This window comes from Mchenga conophoros, linkage group LG16 (genome assembly GCF_057382185.1).
Source record: "Mchenga conophoros isolate Kocher_MC1m ecotype Shallow Benthic linkage group LG16, M_conophoros_male_GT1.1, whole genome shotgun sequence".
Taxonomy (NCBI): Eukaryota; Metazoa; Chordata; class Actinopteri; order Cichliformes; family Cichlidae; genus Mchenga; species Mchenga conophoros.
In genome coordinates, this window is record NC_140541.1 from 24,691,516 (window position 1) to 24,713,497 (window position 21,982).

The 21,982-nt window shown below is 40.0% G+C and overlaps 1 protein-coding gene across 8 annotated transcripts in view; it reads right to left on the bottom strand.

Annotated features, from left to right (window-relative positions):
- The window catches only part of pkp4 (plakophilin 4), a 91,143-nt gene extending 69,245 nt beyond the window's left edge, over positions 1 to 21,898 (bottom strand). For 4 of the 8 annotated variants that reach the window (XM_085249972.1, XM_085249975.1, XM_085249976.1 and 1 more), the window contains exon 1: positions 21,727 to 21,898. The gene's annotated coding sequence lies outside the window, so the exon portion shown is untranslated. Of the gene's footprint in view, positions 1 to 1,868; positions 1,948 to 21,726 lie in introns of all 8 variants that reach the window. The other 4 variants (XM_085249973.1, XM_085249974.1, XM_085249979.1 and 1 more) reach the window with 2 other exon arrangements.
- Positions 21,899 to 21,982: the final 84 nt, after the last annotated feature.

Genomic DNA, 21,982 nt, shown 5'->3' on the forward strand with positions numbered 1-21,982 from the left:
TGCAAAAGTTGCCCTAACATGTGTGTCCACAGGTGACTTTTCTCTGTATTACTGGATGTATTGGAGATGTTGCAAGAGATGCGAGAGGGCAGGCCTTTGGAAAAAGGTGATAAGGTGTTTCTGAACTGAAATGAGAAAGTGGAACAAATAGTTATGATCTCATTATTTCTGTTGACGGAGACAGCGTCAAGGGAGCTTTGCTTGAGGTGGATCCAGATTCACCAGAGAAGACAGTTAAAGGCTGTGATGGCTGTGTCACACCAAAAGCAAGGGGGTCTAATAAACACAGAAGATGCACGACTGAGATACTGCACTGCTGGTGTAATCTACAAGCATGTAGTTTTGCAGGTCCCGAAACATGTGGACGAAATGTGATCCAGAGGTATTCTGGGAGAGCGTCACCAAGGCAGTGTGAGACATTCAATGTTTCTGAGATGTGAAGAATCACATGCCAGCTCTGGTATTACAGATTAATGCTTCACTAACACCAAGTATGTTAAGTATGTAATATATGTAATGTCCTGCATACCACGTTACATACATCCTCTGATCAGTCACCAAGGTACTTTGCTTGTTCACTTGCAGTTTACAACACAGTGCTCCACTACCTCCCACCACATCCCTCAACTGCAGCCTTTGAACCAGGACATTCCATGTTATTCCCAGAAAAGCCAGAAATGGGAAACTAGAAAATTTGAGCTCCTCCTCCCTGACTGCTGCACACATACACTCACACACAGAGGAAAACACTGACAGGACTGACTGAGGGCATATTTTGAAAACTCACAGAAGTTGCCAACCTATTCAGGATGGAAAGAAAACTCTTCTGCTTTTCTTTTAATTAACAGGCTGCAATTAACTATGCAGGACAGATATAACGGTACATGACATGTTTATCACGGTATATTCTATAAAAACAGGATTTAACATTCAATCTTCCATTAAAAAAAAAACTAAATAAATAAAAAAAATGACTTGCCAACAAAAACACTAAAGAGTGAAAATATGACCAAAATCTGTGTATATAATCTCAGTATTTCTCAGCAGGCTAAACTTGTCCAGACTAGAGCAGACTTTAGGAAAGAGAACCAAAGAAAACAACATCCAGGAAGTACAGCAAACCTTGCTGAAGGCACCATAAGAAAGAAGGAAAATTTGTGATGGGTGTAGAAGCCTACCACTGAAATCCCCCATTATATTTGGTCTACAATGATTTCACTGTGCTTATCGTTGACTTTTCAGCAGCTGTGAAATACAAGTGAAGACAGCGAAGCTGCCAACCTACCACAGTCCTTAAAAGCACATGGCTGACTGGTTCTTCAACATTTCTTTGTATTGCCCTCCAAACGAGGGAGGGAGGAAAAACCTCACTGTAAGCCTGGTGGGTTGAAACTTGGGTATTTCAGGCCCTTAAACAGTTCAAAGAACAAGTACAAAGCTGAAAAGTAGGTAAGAAGCCAAGAAGGCAGACCCAATCTGTGCAGATTTCAAGGCTGTCATTAGTTTAATGCGCAAGGACCACACTGCGTAGTTCCTCCAGAATAAAGATGACCTCATTGTGGTCAAGATAAAGAAGCAAGCCAGTGTCTAATTATTACTGTTATAATTGTTTCCTTTGACTAAGCAGAATACAAACAGCCTGCATGACAGCAAGACTAAAGAAAACTGAAAATGAATTTCATCAACTGTCAGACTTATCTACCTATTCAACATGGAATAATAAGCCTCTCTTTTACTAGACATCCTTTTCTAGTCAAAGCTAAATCTCCCTGTAAGCATTATAATCCTCAGTGTCTCCTAGTCTGCCAAGAAAAGTCTTAGTCTGACCCCACCCTGACACACTGGATCACATGATCTGATCTACTGACCTCAGACTTGGCCACTCCTCTCAGCTTCTTACACAACACCTCTTCTGGTGACCGTTTCCCAAACTAAATGTGGTTCATACTGAAAGGACATAAAGGGAAAATGAGTGTGCCACAGGTTTGAAAACTTATTTCTTCTAATGTGTCAAAACCTAAATGAAGGGTTTTTTTAAAGGGGATAGCAATAAAGAAAGCTGAGGCAGAGCTTCAAGTTCATATACAGCCTTTCCCCCCCCTCCATTCCCCCCCCAATCAGTTTCATCTACAGTCATGAATTAATCAGTCCTTGGATCACTCGAAAACCACCCGTGTCTAGTAACACCTTCCCCAACAAGCGCTGCGGGAGAAAAACTATTATCTGTCACTAGCAATCGACGTGCAGAAGAAAAAGGGTGACTCTGAGAAGTCAGAGTGAAGAAGGAAACCTTTGTTAGAGTTTTGCATGTTTACCCGTCTCATATTTCTGCTAGGAAGCATTTTGGGTTATAACTGCCTACTTAAGGTTATGACAGACATTTTTCTGAAGATGTGTTTTTTCTTCTACTCACAATATTTGGAATAACTGAGGTGAAAGCCAAGGCTCGTTTGTAGATAAATACACAGTTTTACGGCATTCATGTATCTGCGAGTCTCTCAATAAACAACAAGCAAACTTTGCTCTAATCAAACATAACCACCAAGCAGAAATGTTTTGTGGTTTTGTTTTTGTATTTCTAACCGAATTAAAGAAATAAATCAATCTTCAGGCCCAGTAGTCAGACCCTTTTGTTGTGACACTATAAACTGTGGTGAGTTGAATTGTTTTCTTGCTAGTAATACTTGTTGACGAGACTTCATTTGGAGATCAATGTCTGATTTTCGCCATAACATAGCAAGAACTAGCCAGCCAATCAGAGCACGTTGGGTGTTTTGGGAAGTAGTCCTTAAAAAGCCAGGAACAAAGACCCACCCAAGGGCGAAAAGAGATGCTGAAGAAATGTTTCCTTTGAGAAAAATAATGTGTTATTTGAACATAAATGTCTGTGTCTGTCTGTAGATTGGCACTTTAGGTAAAAAGTAAGCAAGATGATATGTCGCTATATTAAGCATCTTGAGTTGCACACAGACTATGCAGTGAATAAGGCAGTCCGTGTGGATCAGGGACTGTCGACTCTGGCTTTTCCACATTCAGAGACTGCATTACGGGATAGGGATAAACTGGGAAAAAGGCTCCGAGCCACGTTTGTATTTGATGACAAGATATTATCTCTGCCTGCAAGATATGAAGCAGTGGAAGTTGAGCGAACAGTGTGCAGATTCTACTTTATTGTAACTGTCCCTGCTGGGTAGCTAGTTGGCCAGCTGTCAAGCTGTAAAGTCTGATGTCTCGTCAACAAAAACACTGCAAATAAATTAGCAGGATTTTCAGTTTATTGTCCTACTTGTACTAAAACTGTCTGCTGCTATACAATCTGATGAAAAACAAGTTAAAAAATTAAATGAAATAAGCAGATGTATATCACAGCTCCGGTAATAACCTGTCACGATCCCTGGTTCAAACCTGGCAGGAAGCACACTGCGTATAGGAAGCATATTGAATCTGGGTGAAATCTGTCCCAGAACAAATATGCGTTTCCATCCAGCGGTGAAGGAGGGAGCAGCTGAAAAAAAAGCCAGCACTGCTGTCAAAGTCACAGTGGTGAGGAGTTTATCTTGATGTCATTATACATGCACTCACTGGCCACTTTGTTAAGTACACCTTGCTAGAACTGGGTGGAACCAGTGTTTTCCTTTAGAACGGCTTTAATTCTTTATGGCAGTTGCCAGGAAGCATTGCTCAAGAGAATGTGTTTCATATTGACATGATAGCATTACACAGTTGCTGCAGATTTGGCAGCTGAACATCCATGCTGTGAATTTCCCATTCAACCACATCCAAAAGGTGCTCTATTGGTGGCTGTAGAGTAGAGCTGGGCGATATATCGAGTTTTTAAAACATATCGATATATTTTTATACGAGATATAAGATGTGACAATATCCTTTATATCGATATAGTCTATGTTACGTTATAATTATAGTTGTGGAGCCGCAAGTTTGCCTCTCTTTCGTCCACTTTTGTCTCTACACAACGTTACTCCGCCTCGCCTTCACTGAAGACAACTCCCCCTCCTCCCCCATCGCTTCACGTGCAGGCAGCGACAAGACGGACACGGCAAATCTCCGTTAACGAGTTACTGCGCATCTCCCCATGCGTGGGGCTGGACGGCGTCAACGTGCTAACGAGCTAAACATGCTAACGAGCTAACCGCGCTAACGAGCTAACAGCGCTAACCCTAAAATCCTTTCATTCTCTCAAAAGTTGATAGCGCGCCTTATGTATGAATTCTGGTTGTGCTTGATGGCCGCGAACCGATTTTATGTGGTACACGGCGCTCAGCAATCTGTCAAAAATGTTTGAGTACGACTTTGGTAAGCTAAGGAGCTGCACCGCTTGATAGATTGTCGGCGCATTACGGCTACCGAAGAGCTTCGCGGAGTGATATGTACTGTGCATCAACGTAATATTACCGTATTGTGTGTGTATAAGGACCATAAATGGCACCTGTAAGAGACGTGGTTATGAAGCGGATTTCAAACTCCAGGCTATCAGTCACACAGTAAAACTTGGGAACAGAGCAGCTGTAAAATCTGTCTGTCTTTGTTATTACGCTCAGCGTCTTTTAGTTTACATTTTGACTGCACAATTGTGAGCTCTTTGTTTAGCACAAAAACAACCTTGTTTTCTTTTATTTATGGAGCATTATTATTTAATGAATGCTCATAATTTAATTTTGAGTAATTTTTCATGTACATCTGTGCTGTATGCTAATAAAAGTGCCTGTGTGACATCTGGGACACAGCTTTGACTTAGAACTCTCTTTTTGTTCTTACTTTATGGCTTAAAAAAAAAAATCGAGATATATATCTTATATCGCCATCCAGCTAAAAAATATCGAGATATGAATTTTGGGTCATATCGGCCAGCCCTACTGTAGAGGCCATTTGAGTACAGTGAACTCATTTTCAACTTCATTAAACCAAATTGAGGTGATACTCGGTGATATTTAGTTGGTAATAAGTGGGCCGAGCTATGCCAAAAAAAAAAAAAAAATATCTCCCACACCATTAGACCAAAACAGTAGTACCCTCAAATCAGTCAATCTACCACTACCAACAATGATGACGTAAACTTTAAGTCATTTTCTTCCCCATTTTGATGCTTGGTTTGACATCTTTAACTAGCTCCTGCCATGTAATTGGCTACTTAGATTTCTACATTAACTAGCAACTGAACAGATGCACCCAAAAAAGTGGCAAATGAGCACGCACTGCTGTATTCAAATTAGTTTTCCCTGCAAAAGTATAATAAAAGCAACTGTTTTCCTTTAGACTATTTTTTTCTGAAATCCTCTTATTGTTTCTTATTTAAAGTTCCTTTTCAGCCCCTTTTACTTGCAAAGTTGATAAATTGCCATCACCTGAACACACGCGGTGTTCCTGTAATTGGTCCTGTACGTCAAACCCATTAGAACCATTATCTGTTGACTTTCAGGGAAGCAAATTTCTCTCCAGGGGGCTGAGTGACACCACATCACCGACATTCAGCACAGAAATGGAGACGAGCTGAGAAATGATAGTACATTAGCCTGAATTTCAATTGCAGGGAATCTCAAAGAAGCAGCAGTTGATTGCCTTGACTTGCTGAGCTAAAAGCAGCTGGGAAAAATCAATGGCACAAACACAGGCGAGAGCTACTTAAAGACCAGTTTTCAGGCTGAATTTTTCACTAAATGTATACTTAATATTTGTTGGAAATTACAGTTTGATAGTTAATGCACAACTTTAAATGTATTATGACACATGAAGACAAAAAGTCACATGAAGAACTTTGCCTTTTGAGCAGCACCCTATAAAAGACTTTTTACAGAACGTAGTAGTGAGTCTGAGTGGTTGTGATGCAGTGACTTGGACTGTCTCACAAGTTTTATCTTGCATTTCACTTTTCTCCGTCATGGCGAATTATTGTGTTTGTGGAGGTTGCACAAACTCCAGCCTGTCAGGACATAAAATCTGTGGTTTTTCCTAACAGGAAAACAAATGGAGCTAGATTTATGCTTGGATGCCATTCATGCTGCTGGTCAGATTCCCACCACCCCCAGATCTGTAATGGAAACATGGGTGCAATAAGTCTGACGCAGATCCCAAAATCACAATACAAATGCCTCAAAATAATTAATTAATTTGTTCATGATCCAATTAGCCTCACTGAATTTGTGAATCTTTTTTGAAGTAATCAGGCCTGTTGCAAATCATCCCCCAATATTCCTGTTATTAGACAGAAAGCTTGTTTTCTAAAATACAATGAAGAGTCAGATGTGTAATTTTCAAACCAACGCGGTGTATGTCTGATTGCTGGTTGTCTCAGTGCAGCATAATCACACATTCATTATACAGTTTACCAAGGTTAAACAAACAAAAACCATGTTATGAGCATATCCAAGTTGCATTGATTACCGTATGTTGAGAGGACAATCTGACGAGTGAAATCATTTGATGTATTTCAAGTTATATTTTTAAGTAAGAAAAATAAATAAATAACCGTTTGCTGTCAGGGCCATGCGACGCATGAATGCTTCCAGCTTATCTAGACTGACTTTTATTGTGAGGAGAAATTCAGTCCCGTCACTAATCATTAATAATCTCAGCAGGTACAACAACATCCCCAAAGACCCACAATACTAAATTGCTTCTTTTTTAACAGTGTATTGACTTTCCTGATGCACAAAACACCATCAAATTATGTCCAGCAGACGCTACAAAGACAGAGAGAGGTTCAAAAACACTTTTGAGGAAAGTTAAAAAAAAAAAAAAAAAAAAAAAAAACTCTCATTCACAACAGCAGCATTTCATTTTTAGGTATGGCCCTGAAACTGAAGCCATTTCTAGACCTCTTAACTGAGCAAACTATTAGACTCAACAGATGGTTACGAAACACTGGCGGACATCCTCACAAAGTATTTGCTATGAGCAGATGTGGGAATTTAGAAATACAAATGTGTAAATGGTCTGAATCAAACTGTATGAACCTTGACTGACCCCAACGTCAGACAGAATATGCATCTAAGCATCAATACATGGATTTGCTAGTAATGTGCTCACAAGAAAATAGCATTTTGAAGAAAATAATGAAAACTTCTTGTGAGCCCCACATAGTGGACGTGCCAGGATCAAAACAAGAAAAAAAGTTATTATTAGACAACCAGATGTTTGACTTTCTGCTGCTTTCAACAGCTGAAAAATACTTTGCTCATATTGACACACCCAACAGGAATGTCTCCTTTCCAAAGCAGAATCAGTCACTCTTGCGCACACACAATCACTCTGTCAATAATTACCTTGAATAAGCTCAAAAGAAAGATGTAGTTTCCTTTGAGTGAGACACATACCTGTCCTTCTGTTGATACAGGATTAAAAACGTTAGACGTACAAGGCTGTGGTGAATAGAGACGAAAGCCTGAGAGCATCTCCTTCACTTTTCAACAAAGAGTGTGGGAAGGAAATCACTCAGAAGCTGCACCCATGCCCACTTCACACGTTGGACCTCACCCCGAGAAATGTTGCAATAACCTGAGGTCTAGGTATATGAGCATGTGTGGCCACAGGGCAGGGCTTGTGAATGAATAAAGGTAGGGAACACAGTCATTGCAGCACAGTGGGGGGCGGGAAAGAAACGTGGGTAAGTCCTGAGCTGCACTTTACCATCCAAGACACGTTTACTTAAAAAGCGCATTGAAGAGATGACTGCATCACCAAATAATCTGTTTGCGCTCCGTGCAGCGATAAAAACGCAAGAGTAACTTTCTGCAAACAAAAATCCTACAGATCATTCACCCTCAAAATCATTTCCTCTCAATACCTTAACTAACAGGGAGCTGAGAGGCGCAACTGAAGTCTCATCAGCTGTTTCCAACATGTCACCACCAGTAATATGTTGTGACATGCGGGGACATAAATTATGATGATTGCATGCTAATCCCTTAAATAGAATCGGGGTCTGTGCGAGACAGACATGCTTCATTCTGTCACACGTCGTTAGACAAATACATTTAACACCCTAAAGCCTTTCTGCGTACAATTACAACAGAAACACAACAACTTCAGCAGAAATGCTTTCCAAGAGGGAATTATAACAATGTTGTGTAGATCATCTAAACAGTCAATATATATAAAAAAAAAACTTAAAAAAAAACTAATTCCTTTTGTAACGTATGCTATACCGGACAAATGTATCTTGGGATTTAAACATGGCATCGGATGTTCATTATTTAACCTAATTTCTCAGCCGAGTTAAAATGTGTTTAATCAATGTGACTTTTATCAACCCTATGCACTCGATTTGCCGTGTCAAGCATTTTTCCCACGGCTGACTGGAATAACTATCAATTCAAATTATCCTGTTTAGATTTTATGTCATGAAATACCAGGACCATCCGAAAGGGCGTGAACTGAAAAGGAAAAATCAGCATTACTGTTATTGGCAGTGTTCTGGCTCCCACAATGAAATGTGTCAAGCAAATAACTAAGCTCACTCAGCATTTAATGGTTGTTTTCCGCTGTAAGAGTTTGTAGGCCATTTCAGAACAGCTTGTTGCCTGCATGCCTTTTTAAGATAATATGAACCATCCCGCTGTTAGACCTCGTTTAGGGTCACTTTCAGGGGAGGGGAAAAAAAACTACTTACTAAGGGGTCATCTTTCCAAGATGCCCTGAAAGAACTGCTCAATGGAACTTGTGGCCAATTGGTTAAACATTGAATGAACAAGAAGAAAACAAATAAACTTGTAACTGGAATGAATTGTAAATTCAACCCTCCCATTCTCCTCTGCGTGTCCTTACCAGGCTTGCGGGGAGCTGGAGTCTATCCCAACTATCATGAGGCAAGAGAATCTTTGCTTTTTCCACTGCTGTCGGAAAAAGGATATTTGTGTTTACTGTACCTTGCACTTGCTGCTCTGAGCTCCCACGGTGGAAAGGTGATCATTATGCTGATATTAACTTTACCAGGCATGTCTGAGAGCAAGAGTGCATGTCAGCGATCTCAGTTAAGTAAAAAGGAAGCTACTTCAACTATTTCCAAGTAATTTAAAGTAAATGTACAAGAAAGCTTTCTGAGAACACCACTGAGAACAACCAAACGAAAGAGATACTAGCAACTGGTGATGCAATCTAAAAGTAAACAAATGTCTCAACCGAGCATTCTTAGCTCCGCTTGCTAGCTGCACTCCATGTGGCAGGAAGAACAAATTGAAAAATGCAGCTGGCAAAAAATCCAGACCCAAGAATATATATTTCAGTTTTACTGTGTAACACTATTGTGCACCTCCTGAAAGTTACAAGGTCAATTTACTTTAGTTACTGTGAAACTAAGTGTTAAGCAGTCATGTTATACTTTTATTTAAAAAGTACCCCAAGCACAAGAGTACTTAGGCCACTTTTGTGCCTACACTTGACTTATGATGTCTCCTTACACATAATGGCGTGTCGCTATTATTGCAGTATAATGCTGCTGCTGCTGCTGCTGGCACTTTGATTCACACTTCGAATAAGGAAGTGTTTCATCAATGACAGTAGCTCATTTGAAAAGAGGGATGGAAAATGCCTTTCATTTAATGACACTTATAAATACTGCCATCTGCAAGCATTGATAACACCACTTTCAGTATTTTTTTCCTATATTTTTAGAACTATAATAATTAGAGATTTTGTTGAAATAACATGGTAAAGTTTTGAGACCATCATCATCCACTCATAATAAGTCCAAGTTTCATGAATCCTAATGGTGGAATTATCTGCTTTCACCCTTGTGTCTCAGGCTGAGATCAAAGCAGCAACCTTTCACTTGCTACTACACTATGGACCCACAGTTTAAAGATAACTTGCTTCCAAAAACATTATCAAGAACTCTGATGTGCCAAAAAAAACAAAAAAAACAAAAACATAAGCCGTAATAACTGCAAGTCCTGTGATTGCACACAAAAGTATTAACAGACATCACCAATTACCAATATCTGCTAGAGTTTAAGAATTATAGTGAGTGAATGAACAATGGACATCCAACATGATTCTTCGGGCAATTTAGAAATGTCGTCCTTTAAAAGATAACTGTACTGACCTTAATTAAGAATGATTAAAGGAGCTAGGAAATGTATCTGTGACAGTGACCAGAGCCATTTTCTAGTTATCATAATAGCTCTTCTGCTTTGGGATGTAAAAGATAATCCTTTTATATTGACACAAACTACTTCCCTTTTCGTTTTAATAGACAATCTCTAGGCTCCAAAGATATTCTGGTCTTCTGGCTTTAAACATTGCTTAAAATAATTGTTCAGTGAACACAGTAAGCTTCAATAATTATAAAATACTCACACCGAAAGACTGAATTTAGTGAGACTGACTTCTGAACTCTGGTAAAAACAACAACAGCAAAAACTCCAACTGTTGTTTGCTGGGAAGTATGAACTTAAAGAGGGATGTGCATAGATACATTAAAGATGTGCAGTGTATTTTCTGATAACTGATTTGCATCAGCACTGCCTACTCAATGCCTTGCGCTTCAGAGTTGACAGGCAGGGGTCATGAAACAATGTGCTGCTGTCCATTCAAATTTCAGTCTTGCCACTATTAATTGCACAAATATACATACAAAACATAAAGAAATGAAGCAACTGCTTTCAAAATGAAACAGTTCAGTTAATGTTATTGAAAAAGTAAAAAGAATGTTTAAGCACAAAGACCCACTATTACATGGTACTTCCTTTTTTTCCTATTGTGATCAATTAAAAATGTACACCATAACAAGATAGCCAGTGAAAGGTATCCGAAAGTTATATAAACTCCAAGATTAGCCCAGCACGTACCTTTAGTCTGCACTTTTTTCAAACAGAGATCAAGAGACAGAATAGAGATAGCATACAATAAGTATTACAAGTATACATTTTGCCATATTTCTATGCAAGCTAGAAACAGTCAAGTAGCAACAATTCGTTTAAGCAGTTAAGGGGTTCTACAATAACCTGCATGCCAATCTGGTATTTACCACAAGCTGTGAATTACAGCTTGAAAATTGTCTCTTGACAGATTGATTTGTTCTGCACATGAGTACTTTTTTTAAACTAAAATGTTTACGTTCTGAGGTGACAGGTTACTGTACAGAAATCAGATCAGGCAGAGAGAAAAAAAAAGTCAGCACCAACTTAGGTTGAATATTTCAGTGACTACTGCCAATAACTGCTGGAGGGAAGGTGGGTGAAAATAGTGCCCAACAACCTGTTTTATTGTGTCACGAAGAAGCTATTCTGACAGGATTTTTGATCTCCATTCACATTTAATTGAAGGAAAAGAATAATACCTTTCAAATTAAATGCACTCTGATAGCAAAACAAGGTTCGAATAAATAAATAACTGAAATAATTGAAGCTAGCAAATCATCAGCCTAGTCCATCACAGATCTGCATCGGTTTACATGTTGCACAGAAACTGACAAGATAATGCAGGAAAAGATACTTTGGATGTTTTGTAAAAGTTGTCATCACATGATTTCCCTGGTAGAGCGGCTCCAGCTTGATTGTCTACAATGCTTTCTCCACTGCCTGCAGCACATGCAGCACACGCCACATCACAGCTGAGCAGATGGTGCTGCAGAGTCAAGTGGTGTCTTCACAGTGATTTGCTAACATGTTTGTGAAACACATTGCTGGAAGGCTACTCATCAATGACCCCATCATTTTTCATGCGTATACTACAGTGAGAAACCCCAACAAACAAAATGTAGGCGAGAGAGTATATATTTGTGAGACAATACTGAGAGTGGGTCTGAAGTTTTGTAATATCTAAAGTGATCACAGGGTATCGATGAAAAGTAAATATAGATATATTTTAATGCAATTTTCCTTAGTGCAATAAAAGGAAACTAAACTTTAATGTTACAGTCTTCTTACACTGTTCTAATGCCTTTTTCTACTGTAAGGACATTCAAAATTTAACTATCATTTCAGATACTGCTCTGATTAGCAGTCATCTTTAAATTTAGGGGGATTTTTGGAGTCTTTTACTCACTACCACAGACAGTATGGAAGATGGACATTGTGTCGTGGGCTGGAAAGTGACAGGAATTTATAGTTCTTTTTCTAATTTCGCTTAGTGTTTAACTATAGGAATCGCCTTGGCTTGACCAACTACGGAAGCTCCAGTGACACCACGTCTGTCCATGACTGACCTTGTCACGCTGTGCTCAGGGCTCCGCCTTCTTATTCTAACATGCTGAACTGGCTTTCGCTGCTACTAGCTTGGATTTGACGGCAGCTAGTGATAGTTATGAATGTTATGAATGTTAACCATGGCTATGGCTCTTATCTCCACCAAAGGGCCAGAATCAAAGGCTAAAGAGGTTGTATCCCGCCGATTCCCCGCATCATGTAGTGCCACCATCTCGGGCAGGGACCCTCATCTGATATTTATCATTTGTATGGGAAAGGAGGTTGAGAGTAACAGTGAAGAACAGTCAGGACCACTGCCTGCGAGCTGCTACTGCAACGAGTGATATCCAGGAAGAGTCTCTGCTCATGCCCCCCATCATTTGAGGGCCTCCTTGATCAAAACATGGGCGAGTCCGGTGTCGATGGCATGGAGTTGATGCTCCAACCTCCTCAAACTAGAGGACATGGAGGACTTCACCTTCTACGCCCAGGAGTCAATAATCTCATCCTTCGTCCTCCAGGGGAGCAGGCCAAGGTTGTGGGCGTGTAATGGGCTGCACTCAGGTAAGAGAGCCTTATGGTTAAACCTGTCAGGCTTGAGTGATGCTGAAGTCATGGAAGCAGCCTATGACCCAACCAAAGGTCTCTTTGGCTTTTAAGCATTTTTATAAGTTGGATGTTGCACAGTCATCTCTGGGTCAGGCAGTGCTGGAATCTAATGCATCAGGGTCCAACCTTAGATCTTGAGCAGTGCTGGAGCTTAGCTGGATTGGGCTGCATCTCCCCGCAGTGAAAACACCAAGCGAAGTTACCAAAAAACAAACAAACAAAAAAAGGGGGTTACTTAACATAACCTCTGGCTCCTTGAAAACAGAGTGATTTGTTTCACCAACACTTCCCTCCTTGCTTGGGCACAAAGAAATCTGCTTACAATGAGTAACAAAGGGCTGGTCGGCCATGTTTTAATAAGGAGGCGGATCTCTGAGCATGGCTCGACAAGGTCTGTTATGGACAGACGTGGTGTCATTGGAGCTTCCGTAGTTGATCACAACAACGCGATTCCCATAGTGAAACATCTCACTCTGTTTTTCCAAGAACCAAGGATTACGTTGGGCAACCCAATGTTGCGTTAAATCATCACTGTAGGTACATAAACATCATGTTAACACCAATTAATCAACGTAGTTTCCTCCTTCACATTTCCTGATACCATTTTTAATAATAATGGATTGGATTTATACAGCGCTTTTCTAGGCACCCAAAGCGCTTTACAATACCACTATTCATTCACTCTCACATTCATACACTGGTGGAGGCAAGCTACAGTTGTAGCCACAGCTGCCCTGGGGCAGACTGACAGAAGCGAGGCTGCCATATTGCGCCATCGGCCCCTCTGGCCAACACCAGTAAGCAAGTAGGGTAAAGTGTCTTGCCCAGGGACACAACGACCAGGACAGAGAGCCCAGGGATCGAACCGGCGACCTTCCGGTTACAGATGCGATTCCCAACCCCTTGAGCCACGGTCGCCCAAATTTTTCATTTTTCAAATTGTTTAAAAAAAAAAAAAAAAAAAAAGATTGACACAAAGAGCGAAACCCTTAATAGCAGCTAGTGTTTTGGCAATAAAACTGCAACGCAGCCATACCACACACAAGCATAAATCCTGGCAACAGCACTGGGTACTTGCATAGGCCTGTATATAGAGTCATCCCAGAAGTATGAATTAAGCTTAAACTCAATGCAAAGGTCTCATAAACCTGCACTGTTTTTAACATCACCAGGGGGCGGTACCTGTGGTTGCAAAAAGACTTCTGGTCCTGTGCAAGTCTATATGAAAACTTTCGTGCTCAGTTTAGAGCCTCAGTCACTCATTTTGAGTCATACTGAATAAAAAAAAAAAAAAAATCATTTCATTTCGTGAAGTATGTTCATACTAGGTTTCGAAAGGGAGGATTATCCATTATAATTATATCTCAATCACACAGCCAGGGCACCAATATGCAAAGCACTACAGCTCAAGACAGAATTACCTTGCTTAAATAAATGTCAGTTCATCCAACCACCACCAGATAACATTTTAAATCAATGATTGAGTTCTGATGCATGTCCATATTTTAATGTCTAACCATGGGACATTTTAAAAATTCACTGCCTTAAATGGGCAATTTTGGAACTTAAAGAGATCTAAACAACAAGCCATGTCTCATCCCAGTGGTAACATAAGATGCTCCCCTTCTTGTGGCATGCAGTTTTCTTCCCATCATTTTGGGGCTTTTGTCGGAAACAACAGGAAATCTCAAATTATCTCTGAACACCTGGGAATGACTTCTATCCAAAACTTAAAGGGCTTGGCATTGTTCAGGGTTACTGGTGCAAGCAACGGAAAGTGCACTTCAGGTGCCAAAAAAAACTGTTCTTGCTGAGACGAGAATGAAACCTTTAACGTGTTGACTGCATTTGTAAGCTGGTAGCATAGATGTGACAGTTTCTCTAGTACAGCATGAGCAATTTGCAGATATTAACCAGAAACTTTTGTGTTTGTTTTCTTTGAAGCTAAGAAATTCTAGAGCATCTCTCTTCTCCTTGGCGCACATAATCTGAGTAAGCTGTGTGCTAGGAAAAGAAGAAATCTTTAGAGCCGTGTGTAGTTCATTTAAGTTAAATCAGAGGGTGCACCCTTGGCTTAAGACGTCAGGTATGCCCACTTTGATGTTGTCACTATATCAGGTTGCTCTGACAGAAAAAAAGAAAGAAAAGATACAATATGGGCTTTGATATCATATAGCCAACATCTGCCTTTCAACTCCGTGACCAAACACAAAATTGGGAACTATAAAATGCCATTTTAAATGTCATGTGCTGCCTTGAACTGTATTTATTTGTTTATTTCGAGTGTCAACAACTCCCCTTTTCAGAGGTAATTTGACTTTGTTGCAGTCTTCTAAATGCCTTGACATTTAGGAAGTGAATCTTTTTATGGAAACAGGTGAGGCAGACAAATCCTGCAGATAGTTTACTTTTCAGTTGTACCCTGTGAGCATGCATAACCCTTGTGGTCACTAAAGTGACATTGGGGAGCGACCTTCACCTTTTGACTAAATACAGTCACCAGGAGCACTCACATACCACTTTGGGATGACATCTGATGCCACAAACAAGCAATTTTAGCTTAAAGAGGAGTAACCAAGAGGTACATAGCCAAAATTTATGTTTGTAACTTAAATACTGTCATGTCTTTAAAATATGATTTTAAAAGTTTGAGAAATTATGTAAACAATTAAGTTACAAACTGAAAATGTCACACCATTACAGTTTCCACTTATAGGTAGGGTCTGCTGGTTCAATTTCAATACTCGTCCAGTACTGTAAACCTTTAAATAAGAGCTTAGACTACATAGCATGTTGAATTATTAAAAGCCGTACGGCAACTGGCTCAAAAGCCAGCGTCTTTCTGGCATTTGAAATTTTTTTTACGACTACACAAAGGTTTTTGGGTTTTTTTTGAGGGGGGGGGGGGGGGGGGGTGCCTGCTTGTTATGTTAAGCACCCCACTGAGATGGACTTTCATATTACTCCTCCTTTCATGATTTGCGAAGTGATAGCTTTTGCCTGGGGTGATAATGTGAGTAGCACTCTGAAATATTCAACAAGGTATTATGTGCCTGGTTGAGGTAATTCTGCAGCCAGATAGGCTTAAAGAGATTGGATTGTTCAAGCAATGAGCTTGGAGAAAGATTCCAGTAGTAAGGCCGCATGTGGAGCAAGCGACAGTGAGGGGAAAAGCTCTGCCTCTCCGCTTAACTGTCCACATACACACTAATGTGGGGCCGCCTTTCCAGACTCAGCATGTCGGGCCAATGGAGGGCTGTTTTACTGGACCGAAGTCTATTGTGAACCTAATCTCTAGAAGCGCTGACAAGCTTTGTGTTCTGTATTATCTTTAGCTGTCCGGGATCCAACCAAAGCATGAAATCTGGCGCTCTTTCCATCTACATATCCAGTTAGATCAACAATCAGCTAGCAGCCGCGCATGTCAAGGCTTATCCACGCATGCCAAAACAAAACTGAATGAACCACATACATAAATTATAGCTCTCTAATTATTATTATTTTGTGCACAATATGAGTAAAAACTGACAGGACACCTTGAAATACTTTTCCATATCAACACTGTTATCTTCACATATTTTTGGAGAATAGGAATGCATATTTTTTCATATTGAGTGATAAAAAAAAGGAACAGCTACAACACTCCACACTGGAAAATCCCTTTTTTCCTACATGTGGTTTGTTCTCAAAGAAGAAAGTAGGGAGTAGAGATCTACTGCCTCTGGAGAAAACCACGTAGATGTGGGATAGAAAGTTGCTGGGTTAATTTGATGGGAAAAAAAATAAATTATGTGTCAAAGGATGCATAAAAGCCATTCTTTGGTTGATTGCCACTGCCACAATGAACTATTATTATCATCCCACACTGGCACAGTAGCTGAGGAAACTTCACAAGCAAAGAGGAAAAAAAAAATCAAAATCTGAACATCAATCACACTTTTGAAGACTCTACATCTAGTGAAAGTGTTTTAAACGTAACATGATTGACTGTTAGTGTTTACAACTTTGACTTTGTAAACTAAAAATCATCAAATGTTATGAATACACCAATATTATACTAAATGTTAGTAAGGGAGTAAATACGACAAAAAATGCACACCGCTATTCAGTAAAAACTTTTCCTAAAGAGTGCTTGACTGAATTATACATAACGGATGCTGACCTTCTCTTGACTGGCTATGTGAAGACGTTCATACTTCAGCACTTTATTTGAATACAGGCATGCAGACATAAGGAAAAATAACCATTTTGGTTCCACATGGGCTACAAGGCAGCGAATGGAAACATTTTCCCCGTCTTAAAATGGAGTGTGATTGTGTGTGTGTGTGGGGCTGCTTTTTGATCGTAGTAGAAAAAAAGCAAATCTGACATGCAACATAGGGGTTAAGGATTACGCCTTGATGTTGGGCCAGAAATAAGGGGTGAAAAAAATACAAGGAGTAGAGGCTCGCCAAAGGGCACTAAACTATTCAGCTGTTGTCAGGATCCATTAAAAAAAGTCTCCATGAAGACTGGCTCAAACAATGACACCAACACACAAACGATCCTTTGCGAGCCTGGCTGTGCTTCGTCTACTTCAGAGTCTGGTTTTTCCTAATGAAAAACAACCACGGAACAGATAGTTATGAAAATGCATTATAAATCCGCACTGCAAATAGTGATAAACAGTGGGAAGCATAACAAATGAAAATGACGCCTAACTCGCTGTAGGTTGGATCGGCTAAAACCTCTCTCTCTGTGCCTGAAGCAGTGTCACTGCTTAGAGCAAAGAAAAAAAAAAAACCTGCAACAAATAAACAAACAGAAGGAGACTGACTCTACAAACCAAAATCGTACTGTTGTTTCAAATCTACAGTAAACCTCCTTCAATGGTTGTCAGCTGTGTGGCAGTGTGTGACTAGTGCAGTAATGTGAACCACGAGGGGAGTAACCTAGAGAGCCCTCCTTTATGTGTGTGTGTTTGTCTTTGAGAGTGAAAGTGTGTGTTATTAGTTGCCATATGCATTTCCACTGTTGAAATAAACTTGCACTATTGTCACATTGGTGATGCATGCAGATAACCTTTCTAAGCAGTGTGGCAAAAAACAAGAGACTTGAAGCATGGCTCCTAGCATCTTTGTATGAGACTTGACCTTTAGTGGATATCCATCATAACAAAATGAATGACTGCTTCTGCAGTCTTTTATCTTTCCCTGCGTTGGTTTTACCAAGACTTAAACAGACACAAGGGAACTACAATAACAACAACAAAAAAAACAAAACAAAAAAACTACTCCCCTTGGAATGATTTTCAACAAACTTGGATTTTAGGGGCATTTAGTTCAAGTTATTAAGTATGCCAAGGACTGCGCGAAGGCCGTTATGTTGCTTGAGATAATCTTTACTCTTGGGAATTTCAACACAAATGTGAATGAAATGCACATGGTTGTAGGTTCCCTTTCCCCCTTAACTGCTTATCCAATTCAGGGTCATAGGGAGGCTGGAGCCTATCCCAGCTGTCATAGTGCTAAAGGCAAGATAGACGCAACATGGTGACTTAAAGAAGAGCCAGTAAGAACCCAATGACAATGGACAAGTAATCAGCAAAGATATGTGATATTTTATCAATACAAGAACACCAAATATCAGTATTTTACTAAATAAATTATAGTACTCTGGGAATACCATGAACAAGAGCACTCATCTCACGCACCACTAATGTTAATGTTAGCCGAGGAAACTTAGCTCAACTGTAAATCCAACACTGGACACACTCTGCTTTGGTGATTTATCATATTTAATTGTTGTATCAGAAACAGACTGCATTTATGTGAGAACTAGGCTCCATTCAATCACAGATGGCAACATTTATGGCAGATAAAGTGACAGTATTGTTTATGCTTTACAGTTTCATTTTGCACCATAATAACTTAAGTGAGATAACTTTATCTTACTGGATAAAACAGATGCAGATGCTGACAAAGCTTAATTTTAAGGACATAATTTGCAGTTGGAAAAAATGACCTTGTATCATGAGTGAAGTATTGTGATAATATCATATCATGGGGAGCCAGGTGAGTCCCACCTCTACTAATTCAGCACACTATTGCAGGGAGTTTCCTTGCAGGATCCAACGCATTGTTTAAAAAAAAAAAAAAAAGTAACATAAAGACTTGTTTATCAAAAAAGTTGGGTTACTACGTAAAATGTCTTTGTATCAACCTTTGATATGTTGTTGCTGGGCTATTTTCATTCAAAGAAAGTGAAGATTTAGGTAATAATAAATATTTGCATTCTATTTTTTCTATACTTTTACACAGCCAACCTAATTTTTTGCTAGGGTGGTTCCTACTTCTGCACTAATAAAAATAACATTAAAGTTGCCCAGCAAAACGATCAGTCAGCAAAGACAAAGACAATTAAAAAGAAAAAGGTCATTGCCCTGGAAGAAGCTAAATGCTGTGAAATAAGTAACGTATTCACACAAGAGGCCAATATCATACTCACTTGTCAACACACATACACACCACAACAGACACAACATACGGGTATTTGTTGTTACAATATTTAATGGTCCACTCACAGTGAATGAGCAGTTGGTGACCTTGCTGCAGAATTGCATTGTGAAGTTGTTGCTTTGGTTTGCTTGTGGTGAAGTTTCTGGAGCAGTAGCGCAGGTGTCCACCATCAAATTACATTCATTCATGGCTTCGGCACAAATCGAATTCTGCTATTAAAATCTAAGATGGTTCGTGGTGCAGCGGATATCAAAGTGAGGGAAAAGTCGATTACTGTGGGAAGGAATCTAACAGTTTAGATGAACAAAGGCATTATCTAAGGTAACTGTCAATTTTAGTGCATTTAGCTTGACTTGTGAGTGACTGGCTATTAGTAAAGATAATCATGTCAACATTTAGCTAACCCTACATTTTGCTTCTGAATTGATGTCCCCAGGCAAAACATTCAGGTTGCCTGCCATGTGAGAAAACTGCTCTGGTAAGTTTTAAGTCTACATAGCCATAACCAGTGATGGTGCTAGTGAATTGCAACTACTCCCGCAAGTCATCTGTGGGGGTACTTGTCCATCCATTTTAACCACTTGTGCAATTCAGAGTTGGGGGAAGAGCTGGAGCTGATGCCAGCTGTCATAGGCTGAGAAGTGGGGTAGACCACGTACAGGTCACCAGTCCATCACAGGGCTAACACAGAGAGACAGACAATTTAGAAACTGCCATTAACCTAATGTCCATGTTTTGGACTGTGCACGCAGGTACTTTCAAAAGCAAGCTATGACAATTAAGAACAATTAAAAATAGAATATATATATATATATATAAAAGTAAATGTGTTTTTCTTTTTTTCCCTTTACTATTCATCTGCTTCACAGACTCTCTAAAATCCTCATCATTTCTTAGTGCAGCCACTCATTGCTGTTTCACATTAGAATCACTCATTTCTCTTTTCACTAATGTGCGGCACATCCCAGCTTGAGTATTTCGACCTTGGCAAAGTTGGCACAAAAGCTTCATTTTAAAGATTCTGGGAATCCAGAGTTTTCCCGCCTTCAACTCTAAAACCCTTTGTCTGCTTACATTTACACCTACACGGTTTCACCCCCACCTCTGTGGGTCTGCACTCACTGGTTTCCCTCTCCTTTTTTCATTTTGTGTACAAAGACAGACAGAAAGACAAACAAGCAAACACACGCTACGTGTGTTTGCTTGTTTGTCTATATATATAAGCTACTTATATATTCTCATGCACTTCTTAAGTGCATGCTTGTGTCTGTTATGCTTGTATAGTATTGGCTACAGATTTCCTTTTTAATAACAAAGTAATCACTTCATGATGTGATTTCTTTGGAAATAGAAACATAGAGCTTATATATTTGATTCTGCCAATTTTTTATTTTGTTATCTTAATTCTAAATTATATCCCGAGTCATTTGTTTGACTGACGTGATTTTATGAGACTGTTGTGAATATGGTGGTTTTCCCTTATGAATAAATGCTACTGATAAAGAAGACAAATATAAGCCGTTAAAAACTAATACAAAGAGTTGTTTTTGACAAGAACACTTTAAAGTGTTTTTGTAACACCTAAAGATACAAATGTGCCTCTACTGCAAAGTGTAACAGTACCTGAGTATTCCTTCTACCACTGCCCATATGATACCCTAAAGAGCAAGCACTCAGTTTGTAACCAGTAAAAAGCCTTCAAAGACAGCAGTTTGGTGAGGATCGCATGAACAAGGTGGCCTGGGAATGAATCAAATCCCCGGTCTGAATTACTGTTTCAGACTACCCCTGCCACAAAGATAGGTTGATCTTGCACGGTGCAAAACGATGACAACGTAGAGTCACGGTTACCGTTAAAAAAGAAACTACCCTCGTTAAAATGCAAAATAGAAGTCATTAAATATGGCGTAGCTTGAACGTAGCTAGTTCAACCTGAGGGTAAAAGGTACGCCAATCTAATAGGAGCAGAGTTTGGATCTCCGCCCCTTGGCGACCTCGCATTCCAAAGATTCCCACACTCTAAGCTCACCTGCCTTTTCCTGCACTACTTAGCAACACGTTTTCAAGGGCATTGCCACACTAAAGTGAGTTTTTCTACAAGAGGAAAACTAACCCCGGAGCAGTTTCCGTGCATTTACATTAGCCGGCCAAGTTTTCACCCCAACGGTTAGGCATGGCATCAAAAACAGCGCGTGAAGGTCCCTCAAAGGTGTGCGTTGTTTGCGATGATTTGGTCACAAGAAACAGATTAGGGTAGTATTAGATTCTTCCCCGCTGAGAGGAAGCCAAAAGAAGCTTGTCTTATGCCGCATGCACAGACTGAAAAAAAAAGCAACCACTCTCTTTTCACTTTCCGACTTCAAGAAAGCAGCCCATACCCTCCTGCCTGCTCTGCGCACAGATGCTTTCATTTCTCCCTGCGTTTTCGCTCCAATTATTTAGCAGTTTGCAAAGAAAAGAAAAGAGAAACATTTCCATACCTTGGGAGGATTGTAGTTGTGCTGGCTGAGCTGCGGCTTGGATCTACATTGGAACGTGTAACTTCATCTGTAAAGTCCTGCCTTTTAGTCCCATGCATGTGGAAGAATGAAACTCGAGTGAAGAAGACGACCCCTCGGCTGCTCCTCGCCTCCAACAGCAGTCCCAGGCAATGCGAGCGTGCATGACGTCAGCGGGAATGTGGGAAACCGATGTGCACTCCTGATTGGTTGCAAAGCGAATACGGGGGCGTTCCCG